Below are 24,868 nucleotides of genomic sequence, written 5' to 3' on the forward strand. Positions count from 1 at the left end.
TGATCTTACGATTATGAAAATGTGTTTTGGCCTCCAAACTCATCCTGTAAGAAGACTCATGTGTGTTATCGTGTGTATGTATTCGAAGAGCTTTATTCTTCCAAAATGTGATTCAGTAGCTTATTTCTGCTTAAATGCTTTTAAATAAAATAACTTTACATGCATTTATTTTTGAGTTTGGCCATTATGACATGATCAGTAATATCTTAACAGAAGAGGTGACAATTTGCTGTAAGAACTTTCCATTATTCTCAAGGTGTGTGGGATTAACACTTTTTCTGTTAGGATCAGCCTGATACATGTCCTTTTATGCATATACCACAGTCTTACCCTCGATATTCACACACATGAATCCTTCAGCTGCTCTGTTTTAGCTACAACGTTACAAATTCAGTTATGAGAAGGTAATGGCAACAGTAATATTTTAAGAGTCAATTGTTTGTTTAGCAACCTAGCAGCAAAATACCATAACTTCTGTAAAAATAAATACATAATAATTTCTATAAACATTATGAAGTATTACTCATTTATTATACAAATGTTTATTATTATTAAAATAATAAAATTTATATGATTTGAACAAGGACGTCTATGATCCAGGTGAGTGTATGTATATGTGTGTGTATGTTGTTGTTGTTGTTTCTTGAAGCTTGCTCTAAAATGTATGATTCTTAGGGGTCAAAGAAATGGCTCAGTACTTAAAATCATTGACTGTTCTTGCTGAGGACACAGGTTTGGTTCCCAGAACCCATACGGTAGCTTAAAATTATCAGTAACTCAAGATCAAGTGGATTCAATGCTCTCTTCTGGCATCTTAGAGTTTATTCATGCACATAGTACACGTACATACATATAAGCAAACAAACATACCCCATAGGATAAACAAAAAATTTAAAAAGAAAAGTATTTAAGGTGATATGTAAGACATACATCAGTATAGGATAGGGTCATTTCAGGTTCCCTCTCCTCAGTTGCCCAAGGTACCAGCTGGGGACATCTCCCTGGACACCTGCGAACCCCTCTAGAGTCAAGTCTCTTGCCAACCTTAGAACCTTCATCTGGCGATGGATCGAGGTAGAGACAGAGACTCAATTTGGAGCAACGGTCTGAGCTCTTAAGGTCCAAATAAGGAGCAGAAGGAGGGAGAACATGAGCAAGGAAATCAGGACCACGAGGGATGCACCCACCCACTGTGACAGTGGATCTGATTTATTGGGAGCCCACCAATGCCAGCTCGTCTGGGACTAATAAATAAGCATGGGTTGAAACTGGACTCTCTGAGCATGGCGGACAATGAAAGCTGATGAGAAGCCAAGGACAATGGCACTAGGTTTCGATCCTAATACATGAACTGGCTTTATGGGAGCTTAGCCTGTTTAGACGCTCACCTTCCTGGACGTAGTTAGATTCCCGCAGGGCAGAGAATTTGGACTGCTCTTCAGTATCGAAGGGGAGGGGGAATGGTGTGGGGGGTGGAGAAGAGGAGTGGGGATAGGGGGAGGGGAGTGGGGGGAGGGAGTAATATTTGGGAGGAGGGGAGGGAAATGGGAAATGGGGAGCAGGTGGAAATATTAATAAAAAAAAGAAAAAAATTAAAAATAAAAAAAAGAAAAAAAAAGAAAAGTATTGTGGTTCTTTTTACATACGTGTGTATATGTCTTTAAATATTACACCTCTGGTTTTTACTGATTTCTTTTTTTTTTTGTCTAATTGCTTGAAATAGATTTGTGCTAAAAAAATAAAAATAAAATCAGTCTGTAGCACTAGAATTCAAAATCAATTACAAAATACAAGACTTTAAGCCTATTTCAGTGGAATTATTTTCCTGTTTCTGGTGAGATATATGGAAGTTAATATACAGGATGAGTTTGAATCATTTATTGAATTGTTGGAAAGTAATAATGATACAAAAGTTTGTAAGCTTATATGCACCATTAAATGCAAGACTAATAATTACAGGCAAGTAATTCAAACAATTTCACAAACATCAAATATTGAGTTAGTAATTGTGGTGTTTGTGGTGTGTGTGTGTGTGTGTGTGTGTGTGGTATTTGTGTAATGAGACTGAGTGGAAACATGGACAGGTGCATTAGCATGAGAAGGCAAGAGCATGGAGTCAGACACCTTCCCAAATATCTTTCCATCTTACTGACTTGAAACATGATCTCTTTCTAAACCATTTTGGCTAGGCTGTCTGACCAGGGAGTTTTTTGGAATCTACTGGCTCTACTGCTCACTTCCTGTGTTAGGCACATAGGAAGGGGAGAGCATCACTGATATTTAGAGATTGTGTTGTTAGGCACACAGGATGAGGAGGGTGTTGTTTCTAGAGTTACAGGCATAAGCAGTCATGCTTCCACCTTTCATGAAGATACTGAAGACTTGGACACAGGTGCTCATACTGTCAGAGCAAGTTTTCTGAACCACCGAGTTATTTCCTTAGTCTAAGTAGTAATTTTGGGGACAATAACATAAACTTCATAGATAATATCAATCACAAAGTATGGATTCCAAGTTACTAGTTTAAAAGACAAATACACACATTTTTCTTAAGAAAAAAGAGATCTCTCTAAATTCTTTTTTTTCTTTTTATTAAAAATTTCCGCCTCCTGCCTGCCTCCCTTTTCCCTTCCCCTCCCCCTACTCCCCACCCCCTCCCCTCCCCCTCCCTCTCCAGTCCAAAGAGCAGTCAGGGTTCCCTGCCCTGTGGGAAGTCAAAGGTCCTCCCCACTCCATCCAGGTCTAGGAAGGTGAGCATCCAAATAGGCTAGGCTCCCACAAAGCCAGTACATGCAGTAGGATCAAAACCCAGTGTCATTGTCCTTGACTTCTCAGCAGCCCTCATTGTCTGCCATGTTCAGAGAGTCCGGTTTTATCCCATGCTTTTTCAGTCCCAGTTCAGCTGGCCTTGGTAAGCTCCCATTAGATCAGCCCCACTGTCTCAGTGGGTGGGGGCACCCCTTGCGGTCCTGACTTCCTTGCTCATGTTCTCCCTCCTTCTGCTCCTCATTTGGACCTTGGGAGCTCAGTCCAGTGCTTTAATGTGGGTCTCTGTCTCTATCTCCATCCATCGCCAGATGAAGGTTCTATGGTGATATGCAAGATATTCATTAGTATGGCTATAGGATGGGGCCATTTCAGGCTCTCTCTCCTCAGCTGCCCAAGGACCTAGCTAGAGACATCTCTCTGGACCCCTGGGAACCCCTCTAGAGTCAAGACTCTTGCCAACCCTAAAATGGCTCCCTTAATTGAGATATAAGCAATATATATATTATCATTAGCTTATCTATTCTTTAATCATTTATTAAATACTTTCAATGCAATATCTATAATGCTAATTGACAAAGAAAACACATTATTTCATGGCAAGCTCTTCTGAAAATAATGAGAAAAATTAACTGAAGTCTCAATCATGCCAAGTAGAAGATATATTTTAGAAAAACCTGATAAATTTTGTTTTTAGTGATAGTTTATGTTGAAATACAAAAGGTGGTAGTTAAAATATTCCTAGCAAGTAATAAAGCTGTTCTAACTTGGATAAAATCTGATCACACAGTCCATCATTTTTAATAGGTCTTCATGGTACTCAATAATAATTGTCTAAATACATTTGAAAGGAATTTCAAACAACAAACTTCAAATAAAAGATCATGTAGACTGAAACATCTTATTGTCTGTGCACATGTCTATATATACCACATAATTGCACAATGGGGTGTATTTTTTCTAACAAATTTTGTCTGAAATCATTTCCTAGATAAAATTATAAGCTATCAATAATTTTAGCTCTTCTATAAAAGTTAATTTTATATTCTTAAAATGTTTATGTCATGGCATAGAATAGCATAAAAGCTATGAATTAAAGGCAAAATTTTTGTGAAAACACATATCTCTCAAGGACTCTGATAGCATCATTTTCTCAACTAAGACATAAGATCGTAGGCACATGATAGACAACAACATGTTTAAATCATGAATTAATTCTATTAGTCTATTAACTGAAAAGCCATTTTCAATTAGTTTCAGATAATTATGGGAATCAAATAGGCTGAATTATTCAATTTATCTATGAGAATTAACCCAATTTTTGAATCTGTAAGTGTATTTTTATATTTGGTATAAAGTGATATTTTCATGAATAACCTTATTATCAGTACCATAATTTACAAGAGTTAATTTGGCATTCATGATGAAAAACTGCCTGCGAGAACAATATGAAACAATATGAAAGTATGCCACTTAACTTACATTGGCAATAATGGCAGTTTTCTGTCAATTTGCAGAGCAATGAGTCCTTACTCTTGGGATTCATTTTCTAGCCCATTTGCATTAGGCTGAAAAGAAAACACATATCTAATATTTAGTAATGGAACACTAAAAATAATGTCAATGGAGTTTTAATCTTCAAAACAATTTTAAAATAGTTTAAGTATATTTATGTATTTTAAGGACATAAAACTAATTTTAGCAGAATTGGTTCAAATACAGCCATGGCACACAATTTCCACAGCAAACTCTCTCTATGACACTCCTTTAAGTATAAAGCAATTATGATGAAAAATAACTACTACTTCCCTCAATTCTAATAATTATATTGAAGAGTGTATGCAATCTGATGTTTCTATTGTTGTTGATATCCAGTTTTAATCTGTGGTGGTCTGATAGGATGCAGGGTGTTATTGTAATTTTCTTGTAACTGTTAAGACTTGCTTTGTGTCTGAATATGTGGTCAATTTTGGAGAACAATCCTTGAGCAGCTGAGAAGAAGGTATATTCTTTATGTTTGGATAAAAAATTCTGTAATATTAGGACAATGCTTTATGACATCCGTTAGCTCTACATTTCTCTGGTTGGCTTTTGTTTGGATGAGCTGGCAAAAGTTTAGTACTGAAGTCACTTACTATCGGTGTATATATTTTACTGCATATATATTGCTATCAGTGAAATATATTTATATTAATAAGTGTTGTTCATATGTGACCATAGAAAAGACGTCTCTATAAAATACATTCTTTTCTTTTCTGACTACCAAATAATTGACAGTACCGATGCTAGTGCACAGAGGTATATTTTAAATTGTAGGTACTGCATTTTATTTCAGTACCCAGATGAAGCACTGTTCATTCTAGCAATTATCTGTTTAGTTTATAGATATTGTAGTATAAACATTAAATCCTCAGAAACAAAGATCTATGACTTTTGTGGGGGTAGATGTTCTGAGATCACCAAACTAGTTATCTTGGTCAAGCAAAGTTTTTTATATTTATATTTCTCCATTAATCAAAATCTCACATACTTTTATATTGTAACATGCTGAATATAGATATACCCCTTGTAACAACAGTGTATCAACAGTGTAATGTGATACTTTCTCCTTCAAGCATTAATAAAGCTCATAATTTATCAATAACACTTTGTAGAGAGACATAAACATACACTTGTTCAATGATGAAAAGTTCTGACTGTACCTTGCTTTATTGAATTTTGGCATTCTGTCATCCTCCCAGGTGTCTAGATACATCTATGCCTACAGTACAACAAAACATATCAGTTACTTTGGTGGGTAGATGCAGTACAAATGAAAAAAAATAAGAAAGTTTCACAAAGTAAAACATTAAGAAGATTTAAGAGATATTAAAATTGCATTTTCTGATGATGACTGGATGACACACTGATCTATGAGTATAGCAAAAAATCATTAGGAGTAATTTTATTTATTTATTTATTTATTTATAGAACAGTAGTGTTTGATTTTATCTAGGTATCTAGACACCTATTGTCTGGGTCTTTGTTACCCAAACAGTATTGGGTATGGGTTCCTACTCGTGGAGTAGGCCTTTCGTCAAATCAGACATTGGTTGGGTACTGAAAGCCTGCTATACTCATAGGTCAGTAACTAATGCAGTCATCACCAGGGAGGCGTCTGCCAGAGTCAGGTGGGAATAGATACAGAGATTTGCTGCCAGATTTTATGTAGAGAGGGAGTCTAATTGGAAGGCCTCTATTAAATCCTTCCCCTTAGAGCTGAGGGAATCCTGAGAAAGAAGAGGCATAAAGATTGTAAAAGCCAAAGGAGATGGAGGACACCAGGAGAACAAGGCCCTCTGTATCCCCTAAGAAAGACCCATTTAAGTTCACAGAGATTGAAACAGCAAGCACAACTCCTACATTGGTCTATACCAGGTCTGCTCTGCATATATTATAGATATTCGTTTAGTATTTTTGTGAGTCTCTTGACTGTGAGAACAAGTGGGGCTCTGTCTCTTGTGTCTGATCTTTAGACTCTTTCTTTTCTTCCTGTTGATGTATTGTATCCAACATGATATGATACTTTTTGCTTCATCTTATATTTTATGTTGCAATGTTTGTTGTTGTTTCTTGGAAGCTGTTCTCCTCTGGAGACAGAAGGGGAGTGGATCTGGAGGTAGGAAAAGGTGGAGAGGAATTAGAAAAAGTTGAGGGAGGGGAAGTATAACAGAATATATTGTATGAGAAAAAAATCTATTTTCAATAAAAGGGGAAAATAGAAGAATTGCATTGTCAGTGACAGCAAACCAAAAACAGGGCAACCAACTAGACCTTCAAACTTTATGTAAATTATTCAAATTATGTGGATTCCAGCAACACACTAGGCATAGTTAAAATTTAACCAACAGCTCTATGATGTATGATTCCATGACTGTGTGAATGGCAAGCTCAAAAGTGGAGTTGTGTGATGGATGAAACAACAAATTGAGTGTTATGTAATACACTAAAGCTCATTTATGAATATGTAGATTAAGGAAACAGAGTGGAGAATAAAAATTAGAAGACACATCCATATTTACTTACAAGCTGATACATGCGGGTGAAGGGCACTTTAGATAGCCATGGTCACATACTGATATTTTAGTCACTTTTGACATTGTTATTTTGATGATGCATAGATAATCTTTACAGCCTCCTGTTTTGAACTTGTGGAACCTTTTTGTATTTTAACCTTATATGTTATTTCTTAAACATACTATTGTTAGCTTATAACATTGGACAGATGTAGCCGGGTAGTGGTGGTTCATGCCTTTAATTCCAGCACTCAGTAGGCAGAGGCAGGCAAATCTCTGTGAGTTTGAGGTCAGCCTGGTCTACAAGAGTTAATTCTAGGAGAGGCTCCAAAGCTACAGAGAAAGCCTGTCTCAAGAAAATAAAAACAACAACAACAACAAAAAAAAAAAAAAAAAACAAAAATCATAGGGCAGATGTGTCAGTGGTTAGGTTACAGGAGTTTAGACTAAGGATATATTTGCATCATAGCCAAAGAGAAAGACTGTAGATTTTCTGTAATAATAACATTGTGTTTTGGAATAAACAATATTTTTTTTACTTTTTGAGAGTACAATATAATTGTATTATTTTCTCTCACCAACCCCATCATATATCCATCCTTGCTTTCTTTCAAATATATGGCCTGCTTTTCATTAATTGTTGTCACATACATATACACAAATTCTTATATATTTCTGTATATATTATCAACCAAAATAGTCCAAAAAATAAAGATTGTAATTACTCTAGGAAGTCATAAATATAACTGATTCCCCTTATCTTTAACTTGTTTCTTTGTTTTGTTTGTTTTTGACACCATTATTGGGTGAGGCATCCCATCTCGCCCAATGTTGAGCTCTTTCATCTTGTTGCCTAAGTTTTCTTTTCTACACAAGCAGGATTACTCAAGTTGATTCCAAAAGGAGCTGAGAGACACTCAAATGAAATGTACTATTTATCAAAATCATACCAGGTCAAAATAGCAACTATACTCTGTCACTCTTGATCCTCCTTTATAGTTTGAGAAAAACTTTCAGGAGTAGGATCTCTCTTCATACCGAGCAGACCAAGGAGTCATTTTCTCCAAATTGCAGAGGGCTGGAATATTTCCATACACAGAGTGACATAAGTAAGATGCTTATTATAGTATCTAAGAGTTTTTTCTAATAACTTATAAAACATTTGTGTCCAATTTTAGGAAAGAGTGAACCATGTCTAATATCTGAGAATCTCTTATTGGTTAAAAGTAAAATCCCTTTCCACACTTCTAAATAGTGTCACTTTAATTTCTCTAATTCTTGAGAAAATAGTTTGGTTAAGACCCCTAGAAGACTATGGTGAAACCTGAAAAGTTGAAAAATGGAAAAATAACACACTACTACTTTGGCCTAAAGAGTTTGTGAGTCTTTGAAGATGTACACCAATCAGAATTCCAGGATACCCAGCATTAAGATATTCAACTTACTAAATTCACTAGGTGTGAATTGTGTTATGATAGGAAATAATGTTCTTATAGATGTGGGATTCCCCTCTGTATGTTGTGAATATCATTGGTTAAGAAAGGAACTGCTTTGGAGCTATAGCAGAGCTATGGGGGAACAGAGCTAGGTGGGGAAAACTAAAATGAATGCTGGGAGAACAGAGGCAGAGTCAGGGAGAAGCCATGTAGCCCCTTCCAGAGACAGATGCCAGAACTTTAGCTGGTAAGCCACAGCCACATAGCGATACACAGATTAATAGAAATGGGTTAAATTAATATGTAAGAGTTAGCCAATAAGAAGATAGAGCTAATGGGCCAAGCAGTGATTTAATCAAAATGGTTTCAGTGTGATTATTTCAGGGCTGAGCAGCCGGGGACCAACAAGCATCTCTCTCCTACTATAACTTATAACTAGCACAATGGCTTATTGGGTAAAAGCACTTGCCACACAAGCCTGATGAATTGAGTTCAATCCGTGGAATCAATGGTGAAAAGAGAGATCCTACTTCTGAAATCTTTTCTCAAACTCTACATCAGTGCTGTGACATGCATGCTTCCATACTCATGTACATATAGTCCATATATTCCCACTATAATGACAAGAATATTCTTTTCGTTATATAAGCGTAAAGTATTTAAAGAAAATTTAGGCATGCTTTAAGGACACAACTTTTCTTTGGGCTTTCTTTGAACGTAAGCATTCCATGTATCAGCTTCAACCTCAGTTCTATCTGGAGCTACACCAGAGGAGAAAGTTATGAAGCCACTAACATGACATGGCTCTGAAAGAAAACCATTTGATAAACTCATGAGACAAAAAATTTACCGAACACCTAACTTAGACATGTTTCATACAGTCTCAATGTGGGGACAGAAAGACAGCCCAGTAGTTAAGAGTCACACTGCTCTTACCAAGGACCCCACCCATTTCATTTCTTAGCAACATGAAGGATGGCTAACAATATTTTACAACCACCCTATAGTTGGCTGTGCGTGTGTGTGTGTGTGCAGTACATAAATGTACACATGTATTTGTATGTGTATGGGTTATGTGTGTCTGTAGATACTTGTGAATGTCCATTTACATACATATAGGGGTCTGGGATTCATGTCCTGAGCCTCTAAGCTGAACTCTGAATGGTCTGATAGAAGGAGTCTAGCTACTCAGTTCACAGTGGCAGCACTGATTCTCTGCCTTCAAATAGCTGGGATGACAGGCACATGGTCACACTCATTAGGCATTTGGGATCTGAAATCTAGTTCTCATTCTTACAAAGCAAGCACTTTACCACCAGAGTCATGTCCTCAGCCCTCTTACCTAAGGAAACACATTTATGCTTAAAGGATGCATATCAACTTATCATATCATAAGTCATGCTATCTACAATGTTTTAATTTTTAATTTTGCCCAGCATGCTGACTAACCTATACATTTTGAACACTTCTACTCGGGCTTATAACATTGTCTTTCTTCAATGTGCTTCTGAAGTCACTGTACCTATGTTATTTTTCCTGGATTTCTTTTTCTGGCTCTTCATTTCTAGGTAGATAATATATTGACATAGCTATAAATCAAGCAGTAAGTGGTCACCGCTCTTGAATAACACAAAGGAGAGCTAATTCAGGTAAGCGCGATATGGTCTTGGCAGTGAAGAACTGCATGTTGACTCCATTTTAAAGATTTTTCATAAAGTGTGGCGAGAAAGACTTTATGATAAGATAAACACACTGCGTCAAGCACTTGAGATGAACTATGTTTATTTCTTTTCATTATTTTTATTTATTCTTGGGGAATTTTGTAGATTTAATATCATCATATCCACCCTCACACCCCACTCCCAACATCTCTTGGACCCCTCACCACATCCATGTCACCATCCAAACTTAATGTCCTCTTTGTCTTTTGTTTTTGATAGCCCACTGAGTCAGTTAGTGCTTCCTGACTGTGAATGAGTGTAGGAAAAGAAAAACATGCAGACATCCAGTGCCAAGAAAATATAGTTCTCATTTCCTGCCTTTGAAAGATTGGTTTAGAAATGAGAAACAAATGAGACCCAGAAAATAGGATATGTTGGCTTCAATTAACATTAAAACTAACAAGGATATGTGTTGAAACAAATCAGTTGACAGTAAACAGGATATTGATTCTGTCATATGTCACCAAAATTTAGCCACATCATTTTTTAAGTGGCATCTTTTAGTGATTTAGAATTATAGCTTTTCTACATTAGATTCTAAAATTTCTGTTCTGCATTGTATAAACTGTGTGAGTGTGACATATGAGTGTAAATTTATCATAACCAATATTTACTCCAATTTTTGTAAACGCTATGAACAAAAACCACAAAATTATAATTTTACCATATAATTATTATAAATGCAAAAAAACTATAAATGGGAAAAAGGAATGCATTAGATATATAGCATAGAGATGTTAGAACAAACCGTGGAAAAGGGATAAACAGTGAGAAAAGCAGAGCAACAGTACAAATAACAGCTAGGAGCCTGCATGTGGGTGACAATTTTGTGGCTTGGTCTGATTTGGGGGCTTCTGGCAGTGGGACCAGGATCTATCCCTGGTGGATGAACTGGCTTTTTGGAGTCTATTCACTGTGGCTGGATGCATTGCTTAACCTTGATGCAGGGGGTAGGGTCTTCATCCTGCTTCAAATTAATGTGGCAGACTTTGTTGACTACCCATTCTGAGAAGTGAATGGGGATGGGATGGGGGAAATTGAGAGGTGCAGGATTTGGGGGGAGGGGGTACTCTGGTTGGTACATAAAATGAATAAAAAATTTAAAACAAGTATCTTTCAGAATATTCTTACAATAATTATAATAGAACACTATAAACGTACATTATTTTATTTTACTGAATCAAAGATAATTCTGACGTAATACTATTAATGTAAAAATTGTAAAATAAATTATATTTTAAATTGATGATTTCTGCAGATTTAACGTAGTATGGGAAATATATGGGCTATTTCTCCAAACCTTATTGCTTTACAGGCTTTGAAGTAAGATGCATAGTAACGGTTCCTTGAATGGATTGATCAATTAGATTTAGATCCCTGATAAACACCCTGCAAAAGATTCTTCGTCTTTCTTTAAAATAAATATTTTATTATTCATATGCTAATCACACAATATATTCATTCCTCATCCCCAAAATACTCTCAGATAGATCCCTATCTACCTCTTCACCCTTGTGCTCTTTCTAATTACTTTAAATCCATCAAGTAAGTTGGTGTTGGCCAGTTACTTTAGTGCGTGGAATCTATTGTATAGTCAATGTAGTGTAGAGTTAACACCATAAAGGAAAACTGCCCCTGTCTTTATGGCAGCTATCAACACCAGTAGCTCCTACTACATTCTTACTCTGCCTTCCCCCATGCTGGGACTTTGTCTGCCTTGAACTTATGCAGTCTTGTGCATGCCATCACAATGAATTCATTTAATTGCAACTGCACTGTTGTGTCAATAACATACTGGTTCCTTGAAGTCATCTATCACCTCTGGCTCTTAAATTATAAGTTTCTCTCTTTTTATATACAAAGTCACACTTAACGTAAAAGCATACACTTTGGAAGAATGAGTTGTTTTGAGGTTATGAATCCTCATGTTCCACTCTATAGAGAGTGCTATGACATGAAGTATCACATAAATTTTTTATTGTTGGCACCATCAAAGGTAAAAACAACTTCCTTGTTGATAGTCTAAGGCTTATTTTGAGATCTACATTGCACTTCTCCTGTTGAGAGTATTTTCCATCACCAACATCGCCTCCTGAGTTCCTCTCTGTGTTCTTCTTCATAGGCTTATGACTCATCTCCCATGCATGGTCTTTAAACATCTTGAACACCAGTGTTCTTCAAGACTCAAGGTTTTATGCTTGTTATAAGTTTACGTATGTCCATTATTTCCTGTCATCTAGCATGAAAAGAGCCACAGAGTTCACATCTACTCCACAGCAAACAGCAAGCAGGGAAAGCACTTGAGTCCTGTCACTGGAGACTTTTCCTTGAGACCTCCCTGCTCTAATGGCTTCCTTTTCCTAAGTCGACATCACTGGTAGACTGGAATGGAGAGTCATACACACAAATAGAAATATTCCCAGCCCCAGTAAACATATATAAAGTGCAAGCTCTTTGATACAGTCATCAGTGCTCCACCGCTATTTCAGAAGTGTGCTGCAAGACACCGACAATGTGTATTTATATATCTAGCATGAAGGTTAACACACACTGTGAACAGCATTCAAGAATAATACTTAAAGAATATCCCTCCTCACAGCAACATACTCTCCATGTGCTTCAAATCTCTTCCATATGCATTGGCTTTTCTAAAAGTTTGAAATAAATAAATTGAAAATATCTCAAATTATTAAAATTACAGAGATAATGTTGGCCTTTTGTACTTCTAAAAATAATTGTTTTTTGGAGAAACCTGCTGTTTTTCCACTGATGAATAGATAAATACATCATAATAAGCATATCATATGCTTTCTTAAAATGATCCATTGATATCCTTTTTTTTCTTTTGGGGTTGTAATTTTTCAATTCTATTTTTAACCCTTGATCAACAGTTTTACATGTAAGAAAAGGTAATATTCAATGCATCTAAATTTATTGTGATATATTTGTCTTCTATTCATTGTAAATGATGTATTAGAACACACAAAGATGCAAGTTTATGTCCAATACAGCTTTCCGTACAGAATCCATTGCATTGGTCTACTCGCAACAAACATCATTAATGGTGAATAATTTTTTTCCAGTACTAGGGACTGAATCTACGACCTTATGCATATTAATCAAGTATTCTGCCTCTTATATTCCCAAGCACTTTTCTTTGTTATTTAAGTTTGAGACAGGTTTCATTAAAGCTCTGAAGTCACTGTACAGCATAGACGAGTCTCACATAGACTCCAGCCACCCTGACCTTCAACTGATGATCAGACTTCTCTCTTTCCTAAGTAACTGGGATTAATAGACATTTTATTTCATACAGAAACCTTGTAACACTAGTGAAAAGATATCACTTTCGTCTTTTTTCTTTTCTTCCTGCCTTCTTTTCTCTCATTCCTTCCTGCTTCCCAACTTCTTTTTTTCTTCCTCTCACTGGTTCTCTCACCTTTCTATCCCCTTCCTCCCTTCCTTGCTTCCCTTTTCTCTCCCCCACACCCATTTTTCTTTCATGGGAACTACACTCCTGAACTGGAGCAGACTAAGAAAGCCATCTTAAGACTGAGCTACACTTTGGTTTTACAATATCGTGTGCTGGAGAGATGGCCCAGCCTTTAAAGGCTAGGCTCACAACCAAAAGTCTCAGAAATAGGGAGTAAAGATAAACTGTCAGTCAAAGGTTTTCTGTCTCTTAGCTAAAAACATAAAGTAATTTTTACACAAATAGCCATACCTATAAATAACTTGTGAATTATTATAAATAGAAAAGTTTTGTCATTGTACAATGTTTTTTTTTACAGCAAAGCAAGTAAGTTGATGAGTTTTTATTAGAAAATGTGAAATATGATCTTATTCCTTGCAGAAATTGTTTTAAAGATTGTTTTTAAATTATGTGCTCTTCAAAATGATGATATGGTTATAACCCATTGTAGTTTGTGGGTAGTGAATGTTTAGTATAACACTAAAAAATAAATTGTGTTTATTCATAAACACATAGGCATGTGATCCCCTCCCAGCTCATTCTGCCCTAACAAAGGTTAGCAAGCAAGCAGGGCAAGAAATCTTTCTGAGAAGTCCATAAATTCTTTCCTCTTGATTCAAACAAATGGACATCATTGTTGTTACATACCAAGCATTCAAATGCATCTGACCAGGTTATAACCCATGGCCTGGTACTGTCTGCTCTTAAAATGCTGGGTTGTTTTGCAAGCTGGCAAGCTCTTAACCTTTATGATGGATTTATATCAGTCTGAAAGATTAGAGTAAGATCATGGCTGCTTAACGATCAGCTTATCATGTGGGAATATTCGACTCCAAGAAGGAAAAAAAAAAAACTGTGTCTAAGGGAAACGTTGTCTATATAGAGACTCATTAAGGGTCAGAATGACCTTCTGTTCCCCTAGGCCTGGCAGATTCTCCCATAAACTGTGCAGCCTGCAAGCTCTGAGTGTTACGAAAACCATTGCCACTTCCTTAGACTTTTAAGACTTGAATTGGGGCTAATTGTGCAAATAGTTCAAATTCACTTTATGACCAGGATGGTTAGTATCTGTGACAGCTGAGTTCACACTATTGTCACCTGCGAGAGCTGTGTCACCAGAACTATCCACTTCCAATCTGCCGAGACGTCTTCTCTCACAGCTAATAGAGACTTGGCTGTTAGCGTGATTGCTTTTGACAGTCTTTATTCTTGCAGGCTGTTTCCGTGAACCTGCAACACAACTCAGCAGCATCTGTTTTCCCTTTTCTGACAGTCCATCACATCAAGCACGCTGTCAGGATATGTCGTGACTCAGGCAGAAGAACTCTGGAAATAATAGTAATAAGCAGAACATTTTTAATCCTTAGTTCTGGGTCATCCACTTAGATACTGAGGATGTAGCCAATGCGTCTACCAAAGGTAGTAAAGGGCTAGTAGTTCAAAACTGTGTCCATCTTCAAGTGAGGGTATAACTTAAACTGTATTCTATAAACAGAATTCCTTCATTGCTGCAAACACACGCACTCTTAACAAGCCTGTCTAAAATAACAACAAATAACATTTTGGAAAAGGGATAAAAAGTCTTACTCAAATTCTGAAAGAGAAAATGAAGTGAATCATAGAATATTCAGAATTTTTACAGTATCAAATAAAATTTAAAAAATTTTTTATAACCTTTAGGATTTTTGATGAACTATGATCCCAGAGAAGGCAATTGGGTTGATGTACAACAATACAATGGTTCTAAACTATTGTAAATCAGGTGTGTATAAAGATCCAATGAAGACTTTTCAGAAAACTCTTTAAAAAGTAAGTTTTAAAGCCAGGTGGTGGTGGCTCAGATCTTTAATCCCAGCACTCGGGAGGCAAACACAGGTGGATGTCTTTGAGTTAGACCAGCCTGGGCTACCAGAGGTAGTTCTAGGACAGCTAGGGCTGTTATGCAGAGAAATCCTGTCTCAAAAAACAAAAAAAAGGTAAGTTTTAAGCATAGCTAGGTTTATCAGATAGCTTGCACGAAGACTAAAGAATAAGTTTTGATATGGTAGCTATGTATATGTGTGTTGACCCATCTATCATCTGTCTGTCTCTTCCACCTATTTATGTATCATCTATTTACACATATGTTTATATAGACCATTTCGTAGTTTCCTATTGAATCTAATGGGAAGCTTTGTAGAGCAATGGATTATGGAAAGTTTCTCAAATGCAACAGGGCAACTAATTGCATTATTAGTCTTTGCTCATTATACCACTGTGATTTCATGAGATTTGGGAGTAATATGAAACGATGAAATGGCAGGTTTTATCATACTAAATCGATGAAACAATTTTTTAAAAGAGACTTTATGACATATTAATAAATGGGCAGAGTGTGTAAGGAATATGAACAAAATCTGCCTAAAGTAGATTGTAAATCTCCAATGAGTTTTTAAATTACTTATGTCTTCATGATACAGAAACACAAATGACTGGAAGATAGCCATGTCACATTTGAAACTACATGGGGTAAAACTACAACAGCAAGATCAAAGGTAGTCTTCATAAGTGTGTACTCAGATAAATTCCAGGATCTGTGCATTTTAATTGTGTCTGTGTAATGTGTGTTCACCTGTTCATATGGTTGAATGTCATTGGCTCAAGATCAAAACCTAAGGTAATCCACAGTGTGCCCCCAAGAACTGTATTCTGAGAACAAATACATCCAGTATTATGTAATACAATTTATGACTTGTTTATGTCAGAAGAATAAATTTACATAGATATTTTATAGTTTCAGTTAGAAAATAGTTTTCTTCAACAGTTTATTGGTTTTCCAAACACCAATTATGGCAAACATATTTAGAGTTATACTACCTGTAAGTCACCACTCCACATTCTTGAGATTCACTGTTCATCTTCCGAAAACAAGAAGACTAAACCCAAAGCAATAAAATATCAGTGACAGCAATTTACACATTTAGTCAATATTACTTGAACCACAGGTTAGAATACAGGCAGAAAATTAACCATTTTTCTCAAAGAAAATCATACTGATAACCTAAAGTCTCTCCTGGTTTCTCAGAAAAGGATTTATTAGTCAGGAAGAAATCTGAATAATTTAAGGTTATAAATAACAATTTTGGTGACTCTTGGGAGACGATGGGAGGCAACATATGATATATTTTAAATATTCCTCTATGTCCATTTCCTCTAGTGTGCTAAGAAATATGTCTATGTTTTTGTGTATGAATGATACTCATTAGAAAATATGTTGTTCCTTCTCTTTTCTTTTCCTTGAGGGTAACTGCAGAATAGGTGATTGGCAAATATGGAGAACCAAGCTGACAGCAGTTTAAAGTGATATTTTGAAGTTCCTCTAGTCTCTGTGAGTAATTCTTACGATGGAGGGCAATATTATCTAACCTTTCACCTGTGTTCTGGCTTGGGTGATAGCCAAATATTTTAAGTGACCTCAAGCAGTGTTTCATAAATGTGGTCTTTGAAGAGGGTGTCTGTAATCTAGCTCTTGTCTCTTAGAACAAAGTCTTGCATTTCTCCGGGGGAACTCTGTGCTTATATGATTGCTGTAGTGAAGAGAAAAGTTCAGGAATTCATTGCAAGCTGCAAAACTAGACAGTCGACCCCTGACTTAAAAAGCATTTTTGAAAGTCTCATGAAATCAAGTTCAAAGACACCACTGACATTTCATATGGATTTGTTTAATGTATCAAAAAAGAAAAACCAGCAACAAGACGATCTAGTTGCTTCATTCGTTTTAGGCCACACTACTTGGGGAAAGCTTTTATACACCTTTTTTTTTTTTTTTTAAATCGAAGCCGCATTTAAGGTCCTTGGTATAACTATGTTTGATTAGAATAGGTGAGAAGGGCTCTGAATTTCCCATTTCTATTTTTACTAATACTTTCAAAAATGATACTGCTTGAAGAGGAAGTATCAAAATAACTTTGCTTTTATTATTTCTCTTTATTTATTCTTCTCTTATACAACATACCCAAACCACAGGCTGCCCTTTCTTCACTCTTCTCAGTCCTCCCAACCCTCACTTTCTCTTTCTTCCATTTCTACTTCTGCTCCATTTCCCTTCTAAAAAAAAAAAAAATGCAGGCTTCCTAGGAATACCAGCCAAGCATGACATAACAGTATGCAAGAAGTGTAGACACAAACCCTCATAGCAAGACTGGACAAGGCAAACAACTAGGAGGAAAAGGGTTTCCAAAGCAGGCAGAAATGTCAGAGATACCTTTCCTCACACTATTAAGAATCACAGAAGAACACCAAGATACACAACCAAAGCATGCATGCGGAGGACCTAGAGCAGACCCATTCTTTCTCCATTTTTGCAGTTTCAGTTTCTGTGAGCCCCTAGGAACCCTGCTTAGTTGGTTCTGCGGGCCATGTTCATCTGGTGATCTCTACCCTTCTAGCTCCTTTGCTTCAGCAAAAGTGTTTGAGTAAACAGGGTGGTGGTGGTGCACATATTTAATTCCAGCACTAGGGAGGCAGAGACAGGAGGATCTCTATGAGTTTGAGGTCAGCCTGGTCTACAAAGTAAGTTCCAGGACAGCCTCTAAAGCAAAGCTACCTTATCTCAAAACAAAACAAAAGTTTTGAGCTTGGCATGGTGATACATGCATTTAATCTCAGAATTTGGGAAACAGAAGACAGAAGAAAGGTGTGTTCATCTTCCACTGTGCTGGGAGTTCCAGGACAGCCCGGGCTACATGGGACAGAGTGTCAACACACACATGCACATACACACTCACACAAAACCACACACAAATACATAATTAATATATACTAAGAAAAAGAATTTGAGGCCAGGTGGTGGTGGCGCATGCCTTTAATCCTAGCACTTCGGAGGCAGAGGCAGGCGGATCTCCATGAGTTCAAGGCCAGCCTGGTCTATAAGAGCTAGTTTCAGGACAGACTTCAAAGCCACAGAGAAATCTTGTCTCAAAAAAAAAGAAAGAAAGAAAGAAAAGAAAGAAAAAGATTTTGATAAAGCATTTAAAATAACTTTTAAAACTGAACCATTTGAAAGTTTTCCAATTTTAATCTACAGGGGAATAAATCTAATAAATTAGCAGAGTTCAAGTTTATACTAACCCATACTTTTAAAAGTTTATTAGAGATACTTTATAGTATATTATTTTTAATGTTGCTTAGAATTATTTGCTTTTGTTCTATTGCCTTTGGAGTCCTATTGTCGATTTCTTTGTGATAACGGGGCAGCCCTTCAGATTTTGTTTTCATTTTTATAGTACTGGGAGTCATAATTGTACTAGGTAAAGGTAGCTCTTCAGATGCTTCTACTGATGTTCTAAGATATGGGTGCAATTGTCAAAAATTGAAGCAACTAAAATCATTCTAAGTCATTAAATTTCCATTATTAAAACTCATTATCTTTCCAAAGGGTTTATCAGGAGTGTTTGGGTTTCAATATAAACTATCTCCCATGGACTCAACTGTTTGAACAGTCCCCAAATGGTGGTAATATTTATAGACATTGTCTCTTGAGCATGGACTCAGTTTAAATGAAGAAGAATGATACTTTTATATAGTAATTGTCAAGTGATATCAGTTTTCAGAGAAGCTAATTTCAATATATGTTGTATGTATATGTGAGTATAATGTGCATATATGTATATGCATGTGCTAGCACTCACATATATAGGAATAGTTATGGAGGTCACAGGGGTCAGTTCTCTCTTCTAGCTACTAGGAGCCAAGTATAAAACTCGCGTCATCAGGCTTACATTCAAGCAACTCTATCTACTCAGCAATTTCTTACGCCTCAATGTCTATGTTGAATATGATAAATAGAAATCACAACCTGTATAACACCACTGGTAGAATTTTTAGCTGTTGTTCAATGGAATTGTCATTATCTCTTTGGTTCATTTAAAATTAGTTTTGAAACTGTAATCCGTCTCATTCAGCTGTCCTCTCAATGCCTCTATGCCTAATTTCTAAACATCTTCCTGCAATCCAGCCTAATTTAGCAGAACTCTTGGTAATGCTGACTTGAAAATCACTGTCTAATCAAGTTAGTGCTTGTCTCAAATTTGTAACACAATTTCATATGCTCCTGTGAGACGCCCGCTGGACAACTGGACTCTGAAAATAACCATGACCAGAGGCGCTACAAAGCAATACATGCCTGAATTTGGCTTGTGATGGAAGATGTATGGAATCGTGATGCTTTATCCATCTAGAATAAACTAGTTCATGCTGAGGAATAAAATCGAGAAGGAGCAAATGAATAAGAAAACAAGGCATGATGTTCAAAGTGAACTCCCATCTTTTTATCTGTGATTTTTCTCAGAAAAGAAGTTGAAATCAGTTACAACAACTTTCTAGATTTTTTTCACATTATTCTTTCAATGCTTCTTTAATAAATAATTATATACATAAACATAAATTTAATATCTACCTGGCAAATTTTATCTTTTGTGAATAAAAAATTGTTTTTACAAACCAAATGCTTTTTTCCCATAACATGAATTTTCATAGCTTCCATTAATTTGAGAATTTCTTCATTTTTTTTTTAAATATTAACCTGGTATATGGTATTAGCTTCTAGCCTTTTTAGGTGGATAAGAAATGTATGCTTTTAGTAAAATTATATATTATATGTATATATGCATTCCCTCCAATACATATATATTTGATTCAGTCTGTCTTTCTGTCCTTCTCAGAAGGGGTAGATTACAAAAAAAAATGGATAATAACAAAAATCAAAGAGAGTTAGCAGCAATCTCAGTCTATGATGTGATAATATTTCAGGGCAATGACTATAGTCTAAGTAATTCCCTTCTATCTATGGAAGATCATTCTTTTGCCCCACACATATATTCAGCTGTCTTTATGAGGATCACCCATAGAGGAAAATTTGCTTTATTAAACAGATTAGAAATAATATTTCTACCTATACTAATTGTATTTCTCATGACTGCAACAAAATGCCTTAAAAAAGGCAACTTTATAGGAGAAAAGATTTGCTTTGGCTTATGGTTGAAAGGGTTGCATGTAGACTTCATGATGGTTTGGACACCTTGTATTTTGTTAGAAAGGAGGATTGAGAAAACAAGATAATTATAGTCAATGTCTTTGTCTTTTTTCATTTTTATTCATTCTGGGCCTCAGCCTGAAGGATGGTGACACCTACATTTATAGTATGCCTTCGTTTTTTCATGTAAATCTTCCTATAAACACCTTTCCCAACTCTCTTAGTTAGGGTTTCTATAGGTCTAAAAAGATACCATGACCATAGCATGACCACATTTTCTTTATAAAGACAACACATTTAATTTTCATGGCTTACATTTCCAGAGGTTTAATCCATTATCATCATGGCGTGAAACATAGCCCCTTGTTTAATTAAATATTAACAAGTTTTCTGTTTCCCATGTTCTTTTTCACTGCCTAAGCTTGGCTGTCCTGGAACATGCTCTATAGACCAGGCTGGCCTCAAGCTAAAAGATCTGTTGGTCTCTGCCTTCCAAGTCCAGGGATTAAAGGCATGCACCACCACACCATGCTCTAATCTCTTCTATAGCTCTGTTTTCTATATATGTCATTAAGTTGAAAATTTAGCTGTGTGAAATCTTACCATGAAGTCACCACTTCCTTTAGTCCATTTCTTAATCTGTTCATCACCCTGAACAGAAGACTCAGCTTCATTCCCCTTCCTGTTACTCCTTGCTCAGCTTGCTCCTTTTCATTGTGAATCAATTTAGGCATGACCACATGACAGAGTCAATACTAGGCTGTTTTGAGATTTCCTCTGCCAAAAGAGTTAATGTAAATCTCTTCAATTTAGCCTCAAGCAGACTCTTTAGACAAGGACAAAAAGCAGTCACTATCTTTACCAAGAAAGATCTCTAGGCAACATACTAAATGTCTTCTCCAAAGCCTATTGATCCAAGACCCATAGTTCAAACCACACTCAGCACCACCATCTTCCATATTCCCACTATTATGGCCCATTAAGCAACACTTAAAGCTTTCAACTGTTTTTCTAATTCACAATCTCAAGATCCATATTCCTTCTGCCCTGTTCTTCTATAGGCTCAAAGCAGTTTCTTTATTCACCAATGGTATTCACAACATAGAGAGGGAAATCCCACATCACCATAGCAACTCTTAAAAAGGAAAAACATTTAATTGGAGTTGTTTACATTTTCAGATGTCTAATCTGTTATCATCATAGTAGGACATGGTTATGTGCAGACCGACATAATGCTGGAGATGAAGCTGAAATTACTACATCTTGACTTTCAGGCAATAGGAAGTAGTCTGAGACAATGGGAGGTATCTTAAACATATATGAGACCTAAAAGACTGCCACCATAGTGACAAAATTCCTTCAATAAGTCCACAACTACATTAATAAGAACTTATGTCCTAATAGGGCCACTCTCTTCGGGGGACTTTTTATTTCAAACCATCACACCGACACACTTAAATGTACATTTCACTACTCTTCTAAATGTTTCTTTATTTCTAAGTTGATATTGGAAGTATGCATTACACCAATCAAAAGCACATCCAAAAAAAGTACCCATAATAATGTTTGACCCTTTTTCTGGGTGCTCTGGTTAAATCAAAGTGATTCAAAAATTGAACATTTCAGTTTTTTTAATCAATTATATAAAATTGCAGATTTTAAGAGTGTGTTAAAGCATTCTTAGATTTAAGTTAGAAACATATTTATGATCTATATATTAATAATTTATTTTAATCATTTAATGATTACCATTGGGAATTCACTCTCTTCATTTGCTTTTTTTATTTATTCAAATTCCTTTACATTGTTCCAACTTCATTACTTACCTCATCTCTTTAGTTTCTATAATATTTTTCCTTGCTGTAGGTTATTACAGTATCTTTTACTTTACTCCTGATGCCGAAAGTTTTAATGACTATGCATTTTCACTTCCTCATAAATAACATTGTTTGACTGCCTAGAATAGATCTCTTTATACAATATGTGAATCATTCTCCTTAGAAGTTATTCTCACAGAGTTATATTATTCATTTTTTTTACATTAGATGCCAATAGTTTACCCAGGTTCGGTTTGAACTCAGGATCCTCCTACTTTGGTCCCTCATGATATAAAATCTTTCCTAGGTTCAGATCAAACTATTTATTTTTAAAATCAAACTTCAACTTTAAATTCATTTCATATTTTATTTTTGTCAGGTATTTTAATTCTACTTTTCAATCTATGCACATCAAGTTACTCATTGTATTCATTATTAGATTTCATACTTAACATTCCTTTGAATTATTAGCATATTTATTAATTCTATTTTGCTTTTAATGATCTTTCACAACATGCCACAATTCTATCCACTGAATCATTGGTTTCTGTCTTTTGATTTTATTTTTGTCTCCTTGAGTCTCTGGACTGTGTCTCAAACAAAGATGGAAAACATTTTCTATAAAAACAAAATAGTAAGTTCATTAGCCTTTGTAGTCCGCATTGTTCCTGTTTAAAAGTACTCAACTGTAGCCATTGTAATTTGAAATAAGCATACACAAAGCTAAATAAAGAAGGATCTGCATACCAATAATGTTATATGTGTATATATATACATATATATGTGTTGTGTGTGTGTGTGTGTGTGTGTGTGTGTGTAGAAGATATTGGTGATGTGATCTATAGTTTCTAAACTGTGGTTCTAATTGATTTCTAATTCGTTGTTATTTTGTCTTTAAATCTTTGGTAGAGCGTAGTTCACATGACAGTATTTTACATGTAGTTTCTTTGACAATACCTTTCATATCTAAGACCTCTTATTAAAATTAATATGAAATATATAGGGGTATGGAATTGGTATACTATTTATGTGGAATTTGTAAATTATTTATGGTACACCTATTAATAATTCATACCAATATATAAAATGATTATAGATTTTTCTCTTTCTCTAAATGGAAAATTTACTGACACCATAATTTAGTGCCTGTTTATATAGATCTGTGAATACTGGAATTTTTAGCTGTGACTGGGAAGCCTAATCGATTTTTATTTGTTCTGATTTATCTTCTGATATGGCATAATGGTGACATGAGGTGTAAGTGTTGGTCAAACCTAAATGCAAAATGTGGCAGATGTTTATACATTTAAGGACTGGAGCTATAATTGTGGCATGATTCTCTTTTAAAGCAATCAATATACTTAGAGACTGAAATAAGCAGGGGTTATCCATTTATATACAATTACAAATATGACAAAAAAGTGGTAGGAGTCAGAGGGGATGGAGGACACTAGGAGAATCTGGTCCACCTAACCAACTATGCAAGGCTCACATAAGCTCACAGAAATAGAAGTGGCTGTCTCTGGGCCTGAGTGGATCTGCATTAGTTCTTATGTGTATATGTTATGGCTATAAGCTTTGTGGTTTTGTGGGACTCCTAAGAGTGGGAGCAGGTGTTTCTCTGAATCTTTTGCCTGGTCTTGAGATTCTTTTCCTCCTATTGGATTGCCTTGTCCTACATTGATAGGAGAACTTTTGCCTTGTCTTATTCTATCTTGTTTTGTCTTGCCTAGATGTAGACTCTTGGAGGTCTAATCAGCTCTTAAGAGGAAACTAGGAGGAAATGGATCAAAGGAACTGGAGTAGGAGAGGGAGGGGAAAGTGTGGTTGGGAAGTACTGGATGAGAAAAGAATCTATTTTCAAGAAAAATCTCCCTTATTCTATAAAGAATGCAATCAGAGCATAAATGTGTGCAAAATAACCCAGCCATATGTTTAGTTCATTATTTGTTATAAAACATCTTCATCTGAGACAAATAATATTTATGTGATTCTCATCCTAAAAGTAACTGTAAATATGACTAGAAATAGACTCACAAATACATAGATCACGGCTTTGAGCATGAGTAAACTGCTTCCAAGAAGATGTGAAAGGTTAGGTACTTGTTAAGTACATGGGGCTGAAACTTACATTACATTTGTGTTTGGCCTTTGTTCTTACACCTATAGAGATAAACTCTTCATTAACGAAGCAGTTTTTGATTATGAATACATACATTTTCTTTAAAAAAGAAGAATGTGGAAAAGTTGAATAGTTTTAGCCAGTATTGGTTCAACCAAGAAAGTTTTCTTTCTTTACGACATACTTCCAACTAGTATTTTCTTTGCAATTGTCCTATTAATATTAACTGTTCAGAGCTAAAACTAAATCCTGGTTGTCTAAAAATCTGATACTTCTACTATATATGCCCAGGATCCTGTCTGAACTCTAGCTGAGCTTGTGTGTATAGCCAGTCTTCAAAATAATTTTATAACTAATGATCCCATTTCCTAAAATATAGTCAGAAAGTGGAACTAAGAGAGGGTATGAAATATTTAGTCTTTGTATCTCTTCCAGTTTGGCCCATGGAATATTATTAACAATGCTAA

The sequence above is a fragment of the Chionomys nivalis genome, chromosome 13 (assembly GCF_950005125.1).
Source record: "Chionomys nivalis chromosome 13, mChiNiv1.1, whole genome shotgun sequence".
Taxonomy (NCBI): Eukaryota; Metazoa; Chordata; class Mammalia; order Rodentia; family Cricetidae; genus Chionomys; species Chionomys nivalis.